We start from the raw sequence: 14,251 nt of genomic DNA, 5'->3' as shown, positions 1-14,251 counted from the left end.
TGGAAAAACTGGCCGGTCGGTGGCTTACGCCTGTAATCCTAACACTCTGGGAGGCCGAGGCAGGTGGATCCTTTGAGCTCAGGAGTTCAAGACCAGCCTGAGCAAGAGCGAGACCCCCGTCTCTACTAAAACAAACAAACAAAAAAATAGAAAGAAATTAGCTGAACAACTAAAAATATATAGATAAAATTAGCCAGGCATGGTGGCGCACATGCTTGTAGTCCTGTCTACTCTGGAGGCTAAGGCAGAAGGATTGCTTGAGTCCAGAAGTTTGAGGTTGCTGTGAGCTAGGCTGATGCCACGGCACTCTAGTTGGGGCAACAGAGTGAGACTATGTCTCAAAAAAAAAAAATGTGGAAAAATTAGCTGGGCGTTGGGGTGCACGCCTGTAGTTCCAGCTTCTCGGGGGGCTGAGACAGGAGGATTGCTTGAGCCCAGGAGTTTGAGTTTGCAGTGAGCTATGATCACACCACTGCACTCTAGGAGAGCAACAGAGTGAGACTCCACCTCAAAGAAAAAAAATCTCTCTGTGTGAATGGTGATAGTAGCACAACATGAATGTGAATGCTACTGAGCTGTACACTTAAAAATGGTTAAGATGAGGGTGCAAAAAAAATGGTTAAGATGGTGAATTTTACGTTATGTGGCTTTTACCAAAATACTTTTAAGAGTGTCATGCTCTACCAGGTGAGCTAGCCAGGTGGGTACTAGCACAATATTTTTTAAAATGCATGTAGCACACCTGTAGTCCCAGCACTCAAGAGGCTGAGGTGGAAGGACTGCTTGAGACAGGAGCTCAAGACCAATCTGGACAGCATATTGAGACCCCATCTCTATAAAAAAATAGAATTAAATAAATATATTTATTTTAAAAATACGTGCAGATAGTTGCCCTTTCATTCAGCTTCACACTTCACATATCCACTAAATCAGAGTTTTGGTTTTTTTTTAAAAGCAGTGGTAACAACAAAATAAAACAAAAACAAAAGCACTACCACCTTTTTACATACATTCTTTCTGAAAGTAGAATCAAGGATAGCCACTGGCATTTTGGCAAATTAGATCTACTCCTTCCTCAGAACAAAACAAAAGTCCTTCATATATTTACCTAGCTCTAAAGAAATCTTTTCTACCTATTGTAGGGTATTATTTCAAAAGGAAAAACTCTTGTAGAGCATTAGGAAGGGAGCTTTGTAACTCTCTTGTAAAAGACCAGGAGAAATGAAAATTAATTGCAAGCCCTTGAGGGTGACAGATGAACAACACACCTTGGTGCATAAAATGAAACTGCTGTCCCAGAGGGGCCTGCAGCACTGGGACAGCTAATGGGGGCAATTGCTTCTGTGTTGTCTCCCCAGTCATTCATTAACATTTAGTTGTCCAGCCAAGTCACACAGAAGATGCCTGACTCTTGCTAACTCAGAAGAACCAGGGACGTGTGGCAAGCGCTGCACGTAACAGAAGTTTACTGCTTGCAGGAAAGTAATCTGTTTGGTGAGTGAAAGGGGAAGGCTGGCACTCAGTCCTTCTCCAGTTCAAATCTGGGTGGATTACAGGCCTGGAAAGAGTGCTCTGTCCTCAGAGATTCTAGAAAAAGTACAAGTAGGCAACATTTTGAAAACACATTTTGAGCCAAGCACACGTCTAAGTGCACATCCCTTTTTGGGGGGCTTTCTCGAATAATTCCCTGCTGAGGCCGGTTGCTTCCTTTTCTGCTATAAGGATTTGCCTAATTTAACTTCTTTGAGTCTCAATTTTGTCATCGGTGAAGTGGGATAATAGTGGTGCCTACCTCCCATGGCTGCCTGAGGATTAAATGAGTTAATGCTGGTAAAATGATTAGACACAACCTCAATCAGTGTTAGAGATGACACTGTCATCACCATCATCATCTTATTTCTAGTATTTCCAACTGTCCCTGCCTTCCTCCCAGCCAGCTCTTTGGCAATCCCATTCTCTCTCAGTCATTATGTATTGTTCATTTGGAAATATTTTCCTTGGCTCCTGTTTTTGTCCTTTCCATAGATCTTTTTTCTATATATTACTTTATTTTATTTTTTAGAGACAAAGTCTCATTCTGTTGCCCAAGCTGGAGCACAATGGCACGATCATAGCTCACTATAAACTCGAACTCCTGGGCTCAAGTGATCTTCCTGCCTTAGGCTCAGCCTCTCAAGTAGTTAGGAGAACAGGCGCATGCCACCATGGCTAGCTTTTTTTTTTTTTTTTTTGGTAAGAGATAGGGGTCTCACTATGTTGCCCAGCTTGGCCTCAAACTCCTGGCCTCAAGCAATCCTCCCACTTCGGCCTCCCAAAGTGGTGGGATTATAGGCGTGAGCCAAAATTCCCAGCTGAAAAGCTGTATTTGAGAGGCCAAGGTAACCAATCATCTTGGGTTGCCTGGGACTGAGGGGGTTCCCAGGACACAGGACTTTCAATGCCAAAATCAAGGAACCTGGGCAAACTGGGACAAGTTGGTCACCATACACAGAGGAGCATAACGTGGGCTCTGAAGCCTGGATCCACATTCTGAGTCTGTTTCCTAGCTGTGTAACCTTAGACAAGTTACTTAACCTCTCTGAGCCTCAGTATTCTCATTGGTAAAATGGAGCTTATAAAAGTACCTACATAGGACTGTTTTGAGGATTAAATGAGTTAATAAATAGCTCAGGATAGTGCCTAGCACATGGGGTATACATGACTTATGTCACCTACTATTATTGACTCAAAATTTTGTGACATCAAAGCATAATCCAAATGTATGTAAAATCCCCATTGATCAGACACAATCCAGCTTGGATGTTTAACTGAATTTTTTTTTGTTTTAATACTTCGCTTTTAACTAGAAGCACAAAACAGAACCAGCCAATAATTTGTTCCCCTAAATGTAAATTTCGGGCTTAGTCTTAGGTGTCACCATGGTTTTAACTCAAATTACCTACATACGTTCACTGTGTGTATCTCACTGCCAGTGCTGAACAGCCACTCCCAACAAGCCCCTTGATCCTGAATCAAGAAACATCCCATCATCTTTACCACACTGGACTACAATCATGGACCAGGACAATATAAAAAGATTCTCAGCAAGCATCCGAATAAAAAGAGGTTTCTTTTTAGCCCTCCTTTAAACAGAAAAGTCCATTTATTCAGAACCTCCTCTATTCCCAAATGTACTCCTGGACTAGGGAAGTCAGTCCTAAGTGGTGTATTTATACCACAAAGGTAAAAGACAGTTGTTATGGGTTGAACTGTGTCTCCCCCACTCCTCCCAAAACGTTGCAATCTTAACCCACAGCACCTGTGAATGTGACCTTATTTGGAAATAAGGTCTTTGCAGATGATCAAGTTAAGATAAGGTTATTAGGATAGGGCCAAATCCAATACGACTGGTGGCCCTATAAAAAGAGAGATTTGGACACAAAAACAGGCACCCAGGGAGAACACCATGTGAAGATAAAGGCAGAGATCGGGGTGGTACATCTCCACGCCAAGGAATACCAAAGATGGCCAGCAACACACCAGAAGCTAGAGAGACTTGGAAACAAATTCTCCATCACAGCCCTCAAAGGGAACCAATGCTACAGACACTTGATCTCAAACTTCTAGCCTCCAGAACTGCAAAACAATAAATTGTGTTGTTTAAGCCACCTATGTTGTCGTACTTGGTTGTTGCAGCCCTAGCAAATGAATACAAGAGTGAGTACCTACCATATGCCAAGCACTTTATCTTTATAACATCTCCTACTATGTGCAGAACTCCATGCTGGGCACCAAGAGAGGAAGGGACAAGGACTCACCAAGAAGACCCAAACACTGGGCTGCCCTGACCCCAAGAAGAGATAAGGGATGCCCTACCATAAATCCAAGGTGGTATCAGGAAGGGCTTCCTGGAGGAGGTAGACTTTAACTGATAAATAAGACACAGACCCGTGGAGATTGGAAAAGGGACAATCCAGGAGCAGGAACAGAACAGGCAGGTGCATGCAACAGGAAGGAAGGAGCAGGAATCGTGTGCAGTTTGGATTTGCTGGGGCATGGAAGGGAAGTGGTGGGACAGCTGCTTGGAGAGGTAGACTGCGAGGAGGGCCTCCAGGGCACTGAACACCCAGCAAACAGTGAAGAACCAGCTACCCGGAGCCCTCAGTAAAATGTATGTTTAGTTTTTTTGTCTCTAAACTTTTTTTTTTTCCTAAGAAAGAGGCAAAATTTTAAATGATATTAATCTACTGGATAGAATTTCTCTATGAGGCACAACATATGTGAAAGCTCCTAGCAGTGCTTGGCACACAGTAGGTAACCAATACATATACAAGCTCATTTTTTTTAATGTTAGCCAAAGAAACCCTATAATTCATGCTTTCGTGTAAGAAATCACACTGGATTAATGGGAATAGTTCTACCGCAGCCCTAATCTATCTGTGTGTCAGAATTTTCTTCCTTTTTTCTGTTTTTTTCTTCTCCTTTTTTGCAGCAAAGTATTTTCATGACACTCTCCCTTTTTTCTAAAGGGGATATTCTCTGTAATTTGGACACATCTGTCTGTGACAAACATGGTCCTTGTTCAACAAATACTGAGAGCCTTGGCCGGGCGCCGTGGCTCACACCTATAATCCTAGCACTCTGGGAGGCCAAGGCGGGAGGACCGCTTGAGCTCAGGAGTTCGAGACCAGCCTGAGCAAGAGCAAGACCCCTGTCTCTACCAAAAAGCAAAAAGAAACCCAGCTGGGCATTGTAGTTTGCACCTGTAGTCCCAGCTAGCTGGGAGGCTGAGGCAGAAAGATCACTTAGAGCCCAGGAGCTGGAGGTTTCAGTGAGCTATGATGATGCCACTGCACTCTAGCCTGGGTAGCAGAGTGAGAATCCGTCTCAACAAAAAAAAAAAAAAAAAAGGAAAATTAAAAAAAAAAAGAGGATTTTTTTATGTGTCCAGAACCGATGATAGGCATTGGAAAAACTAAAAGAAATGTCTCTGGTCTCATAGAGCTTCATTCTGGCCAGGGACACAGACAATAAACAAACAAACAGATAAGCGAACAAGATGGTGCTTGATAATATAGGGGCAGAAAGGAGTGATACCTTTCCTCCCCCACTAGAAAAATCACAGATGACACTTTTATAACAAAGACAGATTAACAAGAGACAAGGCCGGGCCGCGGTGGCTCACGCCTGTAATCCTAGCACTCTGGGAGACCGAGGTGGGCGGATCGTTTGAGCTCAGGAGTTCGAGACCAGCCTGAGCAAGAGCGAGACCCCCATCTCTACTAAAAATAGAAAGAAATTATATGGACAACTAAAAAATATATGTAGAAAAAATTAGCCGGGCATGGTGGTGCATGCCTGTAGTCCCAGCTACTCGGGAGGCTGAGACAGGAGGATCCCTTGAGCTCAAGAGTTTGAGGTTGCTGTGAGCTAGGCTGACGCCACGGCACTCACTCTAGCCTGGGCAACGGAGAGAGACTCTGTCTCAAAAAAAAAAAAAAAACCAAGAGACAAGCACAGCAATTGTATTTAATCAAAATTTTACATGGTACAGGAACCTTCAGAAATAAAGACCCAAAGACCCAGGGGAAACTCTATTTTTATGCTTAGGTTCCATGAAGAATAGACAGCCATATAGCAATGTGATTGGACAAAAGGGTATGATATCATGGTAATATACTGGGGAGGGGGACCCCAGCAAGGCCTGTCTGTTCAGATTCCTCTTGGCTTCTCTGTGTAGCATTTCTCCCCCTCCATGCCATGGGGCAGAACCTCTTTGGAATAAGGGTCTTCAAGGGAGAAGGGAGAGACCGACCTTTCTAAGTTTTGTGGCTTGCTTTGGAGGAACAGGGCTCTAGTTTCTATGAGCCACCACAGGAGAGAGGAATTCTGGTTTCTATGACACAGTGTGGAGGAGAAAGAGAGACAGGAGGGCAGGAGACGGTCACAGAGACTTTGCTTCTGAGGCCTTCGAGTCTCCTTTAGTCCAAAGTGTTCAGCATGCCTGGGTCACACTTTGGGGAATTGTCTTCTGAGCTCAGACAACAGCAGAAAGCGCTAGGGAAACAGAAAGCAGGGTGAGTCATTCATTCATTGTTCATTTAAATACGCTGTAGTGAGCATGGGCAATGAGCTGGGCACTGTGCTAGGTGTCGGAGATCGTGGATAAGCAAAACCTGACAGAGATCCCTGCACACTTGACCTCAGGTTCCAGTCCTAGAGGTGATAGAGGATGTGAGGTTGGTGGGAGGTGGGGAGGAGAATCCTATTTTAGAAGCAGTGGTCAGGGGAAGCCTCTCTGAGGATGAGGCTTTAGCTGAAGGGGAAGTCTCTCCAGGAGGCTGGCAAGGAGAATAGCAGATGCAAAGGCCCTGAGGCAGGAAGGCAGCTTCCAGGAACAGAAAAGAGGCCAGTGGAGCTGAAGCTAAGCTGCAGGGAACTGACACTTTGTGGAAAAATCCGCAGGTCCTCCGACTCCTGAACTGTGGTTGGACATGGGAGTCCAGGAGCACTGGGGCTGGGGTGGGGGAGGTTTCACCTCCTTCTTCCACTCATCCACTTCCTGGGCCTGGGACAGAACCCTGAAAGGGACACATCGGCCTCTCCAATCCCCAACTCCCAGGGAAGTGAGAGTGCAGTTGAGGAAATGGTGTTGTGCCGCCCACTAGGCCGGGAGGCGTCCTCTGCTGGGTGCAGCACTCTCCCTTTCTGGAGGGAGTGGAGGTGCCCAACACGTGCTATAATGGTCATACTGAATGTTTCCAGCATCCAAGGCCTGCTCCCGCCTCTCACTTTCCTGCTTTGCTAGAGCTCTGAGTTTATTTCTGCCCTCAGATGCAGAACAATGTGAGATAAGCTGGGTTTTGATCTGTTTGGGTTCGGTCTGTTTGTTTTCTCCACCTAGGGAGTTTCTCCCACCTCCAAGCAGCCTAGACAAACCCATTTTCATTTTTGTGTATTTCCCACCTGGGGTGTGAGGCTGTCAGGCCCAACAACTGGGGAGGTATCTCCACGGTGCAGCTGGCAGCCTCCCTGCAAAGGTGTAACATGATGCTTTGGGGAATATAATTTATACTGGAAGGAGATGTTGGAAGTTATTCTTAATTTGCAGCTCACTAGCATTTCAAGCAATGACAGAACTCACTGATCCTCCCAGGAAGGGGGCCCCTCTAGACCAGGTCAGTGATGCCTTTTGCTCACAGCCCCCAACTCCCTCCCCACAAACACATACACACACAAACTGTGACTTGCTACCTTTCCATTTTACTTCAAAGAAAAAAAAAAAGAAGCAGCTCAGAGCCACACACCAGAGCTGGCAGGCAAGGATGAGGTGGGTCAAGACCTTCTCTTCCACACTCACTCATTGTGGCGTAAGAATGAACCACCCTCCCTCGCCCCAAGGCTCAGCACTTCCTCTGCTTCCCAGCCACTTCAGGGAAGGCTCTCCTTCCCCAGGAGTGTTGAGAAATCAGCTTCTTAAAGCACAAGAGCTCTCATTCCCCAGGGATCATGAGGTGCCAAGGTGAGACCCTGGGAGAAGCCCCGTCTTAAATTAGATTGGACTGCCACCTCCTTGGAATGGCAGGTTTCTAGAAGCTTACGGAGTCAATATTACCTGTTTCCATGAACAGCTTTGAGAGAGGCTTCCACATAGAGAAAGGAAGAACCCAGTGGAGCAGGGACCCCAGTTCCTAGTCCTGGGAAGAGACAGTGGGGTCACCAAGGGATAGGTTAGAAAGGCTTCTCACACCCCTGTACTCAGCCCACGCTGCCCCCTGACTTTGTTGGCACTACTGATTGTATTGACTGTTCCTCCAAGTTGTCACCCTCTAAGCCCTCCTGCATAGAAATTTTGAAGCCACACTAGTGAAAATAATAATAATAATAACTCAGAAACCACTCAAGACCCTCTATCAGCCACACTCTGAACCCCCAAATATTTTGTATTTATAGAGTACTTCACAATTTACACACCCTCTTCCCCTTAATTTAGTGACTTGAATTTCATGACAAGCCCATGAGGTAATATTAATAGTTAGGGGTTATTAGCCTCATTTTACTGCAGAGGAAACTGATGCCCAGAGAGGTCAAGTAACTTGTCCAAGGTCATCCAGCTAGTACAGGAAGTGGTGAAATAGGGACTCAGATCCGAGCATCCCACATCCTGGTTCAAAGGACTGAACGCTGTGTCCCCTTTGCTCCATGTAACCTCGACTCCTCTTCCATCCAGATCTCTGTGGTTGGCAAAGAGAGACCACATGTGCTTAGGCCGGCTGGGGGAGGACGGGAACCGACTTTCCCACGGGAGGTGGTGGAGTGTGCTCTCAGTGACAGCCTCGTTAGGATGATTAAGTCGTCCTGTGCTGGTGACAGATTGGAAGACTGGAGGCAGGTGGACAATGAACCCGGTTGGCCTCTGTGACAGCCCGGCCAGTGTCAGCCATTCATCAGCAGGAGCTGGCTGGGCCTGCTGGGGTCCTCTAGCACCTCTGGGGACAAGACAGTCTGGGGCCCTGATGAGCCAGACGTTATCTCCCACCATTTACATCTAAAATTCCTCATTTCCTGGCGCGCACTGATGGCATAAAGGGGTGGTATAATGGGCTTGGCACTCTCAGTTCTTTCCTGACCCCCATTTAGGGCAGCCTCAAGGGGGATATTCCCCAAAGGTTAAGTGAAGTTAGGTGACAGCAGGAATACAATTAGACAGCCTGGCCAAAAAGTATTGGAAGCCTGTGGAGGGCAATTTGTTAGAATCTATCAGACTTTTAAACAAATGAATGTATCCTACAAATATATTCTTTTATAGGCCAAATGAAGCATTCATAAAGACATTTATTATAGCATTTGTCCATGTATTGAACACATACCTATTAACCATTGAGGACAGAACAGGGAACATGCCAAAGTAGCTGCCCTCCTGAGCTTTTATTTGAGATAGGGAACACTTATTCATTCATTCAATAAATATTTATTGAGCCCTTACTATGTGCCAGGCTTTATTCTAGGATAGGGTTGCCAGATATTAATAAAATACAGGATGCCCAGTTAAATTCAAATTTCAGAGAAACAACTTTTTTTTCGTATAGCTACACCCCAAGTGTCCTGCCTTCTTAGGACGTATGTATGGAACAACTTACACTAAGAAATTACAATAGTCCCCCTTATCCTCAGAGGATACACTTACAAGACTCCCAGTAAATGCCTGAAACCACAGATGGTACCAAACCCTATATATACTATGTTTTTCCCTGGACACACATGCCTATGATAAAGATTAATTTATAAGTTAGGCACAGTAAGAGATTAACAACAATAACTAATAAAAAAATAGAACAATTACAACAACATGCCAGCATCACCACCTAAGTGTTACTTTAACACAAACACAGAGATACCACGACAGTCGATCTGATAACCCAGACAGCCACTAAGTGACTAGCAGATGGGAAACATATATGGCATGGATGCGCGGGACAAAGTGATGATTCGAGTCCCAGGTGGGACAGAGTGGATGGTTCAAGATTTCATTACTGTACTCAGAATGGTGCACAATTTAAAACTTACGAATTTCTTATTTCTGGAATTTTCTATTTAATATTTTTGAACGGGTGGTTGACCATGGTAACTGAAAAGCAAACCCACAGACAAGGGGATTCTGCTGTATGCATTGTTATCTGCATTTCAAATTCAAAACTGAAATTTCAAATTCAAAAATTGAATTTCAAAGTCAAAACTGAGCAGCCTGTATTTTAATTTGCTAAATCTGGCAACCCTATTCTAAGAGATTTTTATAGGAGCAAAGGTTTGGAAATAATCTAAATGTCCGTCAACAGGGGACCAGGGAAGTAAATTATGGTAAATCCAAACAATGGCAAATTGTTACCAAAGAAATAATGAAGTAGATCTATATGGTGACTTGGAATTATTTCCAAGATGCATGATTAGGAGAAAAGAGGAAGGTTCAAAACAGTGTACAAATTATCCCACCATCTGGTAAAGAACAATAAATATAGAGATATGTACATATCTTTCATCAAAACACAGACTCTGGAAGACGCCCAAAGATGGATAGCAGTGCTTGCTTTTGCAGAAGGGAACAAGAAAACTCGGGGGTAGCAGAGCAGCCCCATAGCCTCCTTGAGGGTCTTCAACAGTCAGGATTCTAGGATGGTCCCAGAGCAGGAGAAAGGACAAAATGGTCTAGGTGGGTCACCTAAGATCAATATGAAGAATGGGCGATGTGGACCACAGCACATGTTCAGGGCCAGTTACAGAATTTTCAGGGCCCAGTAGAAAATGTGTGACTACTTATTTACAAATTATTAAGAATGTCAAATTGACCAGGCAAGGTGGCTCACAACCTGTAAGGCTCACAACCTTGGAAGGCTGAGGCAGGAGGATCACCTGAGGCCAGGAGTTCAAAACCAGCCTGAACAACATAGTAAGACCCTGTCTCTATAAAAAAAAAAAAAAAAAGAAAGAAAGAAAGAAAACATAGCCGGGTGTGGTGCATGGTGGTGCACATCTGTAGTCCCAGCTACTCGGGAGCTGAGGCAGGAAGCTCGCTTGAGCCCAGGAGTTTGAGGTTGCAGTGAGTTATGAGGACGCCACTGCACTGTAGCTTAGGTGACAGAGCGAGACCCTGTCTCAAAAAAAAAAAAAAAAAAAAAAGGAATGTCAAAATGGTAACAGCAGAGCATTAAATCAAGTAAAGGCTCCTTGTAAACATGGGTCCCTGCTCACCTGCACAGGTAGCACACCCATAGAGTGGGCTCTGAACATACTTACACGGGGCCAGTAAGTCAGAAAGGAGCAGTTTTGCTGCAAGACATCCCCGCTCTGCAAACAGAGAAAAGCCACAGCTGCTGGTAGATTTCCTCGCGCAAGCACACCCGGGAACTTAATTCCTCACGGAGCCATTTTCCCCACTCACCACCGCTCTGGTCGTGAGCTTAGAGCAGAAACTAAAGCAATAAAATGAACATAAATCAAAGCCAGCCATGTTAATAAAATGGATCCAAAGGGTCAGTGTGGCAGGCAGGACATTAGAATGCAGACAGCTTTAGTATCTGCCTGTACAAATTACACGAATTGCTGTCAGAGGTACCCCAAAGTTCACACAAAATATGCCTCCGAGCTCATTTAACTCCCATTTCCCCGGCAGTAAATTATTAACTGAACAAGCTTGAGCTGGTAGAGCTGTTGGCGCAACATCCGCCTGAGGTCTACACAGAAAACTGCTCGATAATTTGTACGGGAAGTGACCCAGTGCTAAATTCACTCCCTAAGCCCTGGCACAAGGCTACAGGGGGAAAATCCCCAAGCCAGCAGCCTGCTTATCTGGAGCGGGGTGCAAAGTCCCCATTGAGGGGCCACAGATGGCTCTGCAGCCTCAGAGCAGAGGTCCCTGACCCGGGGGTCAGTGACCTCATAAGACCAAGGACACAGAGACCTCTGGAAGGTGAGAAAGGAAAGAGGAGAGATAGGGACAGGAAAGAAACAGACTTCATGAGAAGACAGCACAGGGTGAAGAGGGGAGGGGATGGAACCAGGAAGACAGAAGAAAACTTCTCTCTTTGGGGCAAGAATATACAGATGAGAGAAATGAGTCCCAGCATTCTGTAGCACTGTAGGTGAATGTGATTAATGATAACTTAGTGTATATTTTTTAAAAACTAGAAGAGGGGGTGTTGAATGTTTACAACACAAAGAGATGATCAGTGTTTGAAGTGATGGATATGCTAATTGCCTTGATTTGATCATTACACATTGTATACATGTATCAAAATATCATTCTGTTATCTTATAAATATGTACGATGATAGCAAGTCAACTAAAACTGAAAGGAACAAATAAATAATCATCAAGTGGAAAAAAACAGTGCTTGGCATATAGTAGACATTCAATAAATATTTGTAGAATTAATTAATAGGCTCAATGAGTCAGGTAGCTCTTTATTGCACATATGTTCAAGCCACATATTGTATGATTCCATTTATATGAAATGTCAAGAATAGGCTAATCAGCTGTCACGGCACTCTAGCCTGGGCGACAGAGTGAGACTCTGTCTCAAAAAAAAAAAAAAAAGTAGGCTAATCCATAGAAACAGAGGGTAAATTCATATTTGCCAAGGATCGAGGGGAGGGGAGAATGGGGAGCAGCTACTGATGGGTACGGGGTATTTTGGGGAGATAATGTTCTGGAATTAGACAGTGGTAATGATGGCACAACTTTGTGAATATACTAAAAGCTACAGAATTAGACACTTTAAAGGAGTGAATCTCTCTGCCTTCAGACTCAGTTTCTAAAACAAAAAAAGGTGAATTTTATGGTATGTGAATTATATCTTGACAAAAAAATCATAGAACTCTACACCAACAGAAAAGAATAAATTTTACTTCATGAAAATTTAAAAAATAAAATTAAAAAAAATCAAGTACTGGCCGGGCGCGGTGGCTCACGCCTGTAATCCTAGCACTCTGGGAGGCCGAGGCGGGTGGATTGCTCAAGGTCAGGAGTTCGAGACCAGCCTGAGCGAGACCCCGTCTCTACTAAAAAAATAGAAAGACATTATATGGACACCTAAAAATCTATATAGAAAAAATTAGCCGGGCATAGTGGCGCATGCCTGTAGTCCCAGCTACTCGGGAGGCTGAGGCAGTAGGATCGCTTAAGCCCAGGAGTTTGAGGTTGCTGTGAGCTAAGCTGACGCCATGGCACTCACTCTAGCCTGGGCAACAAAGTGAGACTCTGTCTCAACAAAAAAAAAAAAAAAAAAAAAAAAAAAAAAAAAATCAAGTACTGTGTCTGGAAGGCAGGAAACAAGTTCTCACCTGTTGTATGTCACCTAAGGTGCCTCCTACACTAAGTGCTTTGGACAGTGGTTCCCAAATTTGGCTACACATTGGAACAACCTGCGGGGCGGGGCGGGGCGGGGGTGGGGGGGGTGGGGATGTCTTTAAAAACTTCTGATTCCAGGCAACCACCCCCAGACATTCTGATTTAATCCATCTGAAGTGCGACCTGGGTACTGAGATGTTTTTAAATCTTCCCAGGTGACTCTGATATGCAGCAAAATTTGAGAATCACTGGCTTAGCAAATGATTGATGAACAACCATCCCTGGGAGGCAAAAGCCAGACCTGCGCCCCTCCTCCTCACTTTCACCTCCAAGCAATCAGCTCAGATTTGTCCTTGGCAGAGAGAACAGCTGCAGTCATTCCTGCTGTTCACCACGCCGGACAGAAGCAAATCAGAACATTCTCTCCTGTTCCTTCAGGGCCACTGCTCTCCCCGTAAACATGTGGTGATGAGATCATTGGCAAGTCTGAAGAAGAATCCATCCTGCAAAGCCTGGCCTCTCCCCAGCTCTCTCTTTCTCGCCCCCATTTGTAGCTGGGGTTGGGAAGGAGAGAGGAAGCCACTTAACACATTCTCAGTAGGGCGTAGTAGGCTTCTGGGTCATCCTTCCCAGGGACATTCATGTTTCAAAGAACATCTGCTAAACAAAGGCACCGGTTGCCAATGAGGGAATTTCAGGTGCTCGTAGGGAAGAAATTGAGGGAGAGGGTCTCTCTCTTTCCCTTAACTTTCCAGACACGTGTCTGGACTGATCCTGATGGTTTGACCTGTCGGTTTTCTTAGAACAGAGAATAAGACCCTAGCTAGCAGTATTCCATTCGCTTAACAACTTGTTGTCTGAATTGATTTCATTCGGTTATGATTAGGTATTGTCCGTGGCATTTATGGTCTTTCTATGCCAAGCAATCTCATACTTAATTGAAAGCCCTTTTGTATTATCCACTGTTGTTTATTCCGGGTAAGTCTTTTCTCCCTGTCTTTGTCATTAAGACTTTTGGTCTTAGATTACAAAAACCAACTCAAGCAAGCTTAAGCAACACAGGGAGTTCACAATAAGATTACAGGTGGAACCGGGAAAAGTTAAGCCTCCGGGAGAGCAGGAATCCAGGTATACGTGGTCTGGATCAGGGAGTAGAAACCGGGGCCCCACCCCAGTAGATGTGGGGGTCAGATCTCAGAGAATAATAATCATCTAACATTGAACATTTACCATGTGCCAAGCACTGTTCTAAGATCTACATGTTAATCTTAAGAACAACCCTATAAGGTTATTCTTATATTATCATTATGAACTATGTTACTATTACTATTCCCATTTTCCAAATGAGAAAACTGAGGTACACAGAAGATAAGCACTATGTCCACAGGTTTCCAGCTGGCATTTAGGGTTTTGTTTGCTTTATTTTTTG

The 14,251-nt window shown here is 44.5% G+C and overlaps 1 protein-coding gene across 1 annotated transcript in view; it reads right to left on the bottom strand.

Annotated features, from left to right (window-relative positions):
• DHX8 (DEAH-box helicase 8) overlaps positions 1 to 10,881 on the bottom strand; it is a 53,846-nt gene extending 42,965 nt beyond the window's left edge. Inside the window, exon 1 of the mRNA XM_069482657.1 lies at positions 10,771 to 10,881. The gene's annotated coding sequence lies outside the window, so the exon portion shown is untranslated. The remainder of the gene's footprint in view (positions 1 to 10,770) is intronic.
• Positions 10,882 to 14,251: the final 3,370 nt, after the last annotated feature.

Source organism: Eulemur rufifrons, chromosome 9, assembly GCF_041146395.1.
Source record: "Eulemur rufifrons isolate Redbay chromosome 9, OSU_ERuf_1, whole genome shotgun sequence".
Classification (NCBI taxonomy): Eukaryota; Metazoa; Chordata; class Mammalia; order Primates; family Lemuridae; genus Eulemur; species Eulemur rufifrons.
Note: the sequence above shows the minus strand (reverse complement) of the source record. Positions and strands in the feature narration are given on the sequence as shown.